Below are 2695 nucleotides of genomic sequence, written 5' to 3'. Positions count from 1 at the left end.
CCTGACGAATTGAAATGTTTGAACATGTATGAAAAGATTTTAATTCAGCGTGCAAAAGCATTTCAAGTTATCCAGAAAAAAAGCACTGTTATGAAAAAAAATCTACCTCATTACGCTCGCCATGATAAACTTGTGGGGAAAGTATTTCATTTGCCTCTACCTTTAGATGAAACGTTACGAAAATTGTGTAAAGAAACCGATCCATTGAACACTGCTCATGAGTTATATATATATTGGTTCGAAGTATTCCTACTAAAGGTAAGATTATTTGGGAAGAATATGTAAATGTAAAAAGACTATGGGATGCTTTGAAATGGCTCAAAGAAAACAATACTCTTTATTCAAAAATTAATCTTCCTACTAATCCAGAAGATTTACTGAATGAACTCAAAGATACAGATTTACAATATGTTGAAGAAGATTCTGCTAACAAAGTCGATCAAGAGAGTAAGGAAGCTGCAGGTATTACTAAAATGCCTGAGCCAGAAGCTTTATTGACAGCAAAATCGCAGTCGGACCCATTTTACGATGAATATACAATAAATGCTTTGCATGTTAAAAAACCGAATGAATCAGATACAAAATTATATCAAATGAAAAAAGTTTATGAAAATCCTTTAGCTTACAATGAGAAAGACTTAGATTTGAAATGTTTTCCAGACATTTATCCCTATGGTGAATGTGGCCAACGTGTTCCGAGAGATATCAGATTAAGAGATTCTGATTTTATTAAACATATATTAACATCTAAACATTCACAATTTAGAGAAAGCAAACAATTACTTTTTTATTATCTACATGATAGCAATATGAGAAATCTCAATGCAGGAATTTATCACATGTTACATGTTTTGGATACACGTTACAAATACACTGCGGGAAATTTCAAGAAACAATTGGATGAAAATGTTTTAGAATCCAATCTTTATTCTATATTTTCTCGCTTGAGAGGAACTGAAGCATACTGGCGAAGACCAAGAAGAGAACTGAATTGTATGACGCAGGAATACGGTCCAGTTACATTTTTTGTAACGTTAAGTCCGGCAGAATGGAACTAGCCTGATTTAGGTGAATTCATACGAAATTATCAGTCATTGGATAATGATTCTAGATCCAATAGTCAACTCATCGTAGACTATCTTGTACCAGCTGCAATTTATATCGGACAAAAATTTAAAGCTATGATGGCTTATTTACTTTCTGACGCAAAACCTATAGGAAAAATTGAGCACTACTATTATGTTCGTGAGTATCAAGGTCGAGGATTACCTCATTTTCATTGTATTTTCTGGATAAAAGATGCTCCAGTAGTTGGCATATCTTCGAATGAAGATGTGAAGAAATTTATAATGCAACACATTACATGTCGTATACCCAATAAATATACTATACATCTCCAGATATGTATCGTAGAGTTATGGAATATCAACAACATAAACATAATGACTACTGTATGCGTAAAACTAAAACACGAAGTGGTTTCATGAGCACTTGCCGTTTCGAATTTCCGCGAAAGATAACAAAAGAGTTTATTTTACGTGCTGTTATCATGGCTATAACAAATCGTAGAAAGTTAAAGAATAATAGTAGGCTTTATGATCTGCCTCGAGATTTCAATGAACGATTTACAAATGATTATATGCCTGCTATATTTGTTTTATGGATATACTACTTTTCTATAGGTTGATGTTGGCTTTGAGAAAAAGAGAAAATTAAAACGGAAAGATGAGTTGGAGCTATTGCCTGAAGATTCAACTGACATTTTTTGTGATAATTTAGTAGATACATACTATCCAAAGCGCCCTAAAGAGTTAGAAACTATATGTTTATACGATTTTGCTAGATTTTTTGATATATGGAAAAAAAAGCCTGTTCGCAAAGCTGAATATTATAAAATGGATGAAAATTTATATTGTAGAAAAAGAAAACAAGCACGTTCAATTCCTCAAACACAACCTGAACCCTACTATTTTTCTATACTAATATTATTTAAACCATGGAGAAAAACTGAGGAACTAAAAGGAAAACAAGACACATATCATAATGCTTTTATTGAAATAAAGGATGAATTATCTGCAGCACTTAAATATCATGATAAAATACAGATGATTCAAAGTGCCATGGATGAAGCTAATAAATTAATTGAGCAACAAGAATTAGCAAAGACGTTGACTCAAACATCAGAACATCTGGAAAACGCTGATCCTCTTGATGCATTACAAGTTATAAAAGATGTTCAAGATTTAATTGAAAAGGTCTGTGAAAAAAAAGACGATATTGACATAGATCAATCTATCAAAAATTTCAATACTGATCAATTGAGAATATTTAATACAATTACATCTGCAATATCATCTGGAAATAAAGTAATAAGAATGTTTGTTAGCGGATTTGCAGGTAAAAGTTACCTAATTGAGAACTTCGTTTTATGGAACAAACTTAAGAGAAACAAAAACACCGCTGTTGCTGCTCCAACTGGTATTGCAGCATTTAATATCCAGGGACTGACAATCCACAGATTATTACAATTACCTGTAGAGCAAGGAGGCACAGCAAAATATAAACCTTTATCCGATAATGCGTTGAAAAGATTACGACAAAGTTTAAAGGATGTTGACTTTATTATCATTGATGAAATTTCGATGATATCAAATATAACCCTTATGTATATTCACTTACGTCTGGCAGAGATTTT

This window comes from Phymastichus coffea, unplaced genomic scaffold, assembly GCF_024137745.1.
Source record: "Phymastichus coffea isolate CEN01 unplaced genomic scaffold, Cenicafe_Pcof_1.1 PCOF00034, whole genome shotgun sequence".
In the NCBI taxonomy this organism is placed as follows: Eukaryota; Metazoa; Arthropoda; class Insecta; order Hymenoptera; family Eulophidae; genus Phymastichus; species Phymastichus coffea.
The sequence above is the reverse complement of the archived record's forward strand: the minus strand, read 5'-3'. Positions refer to the sequence as shown.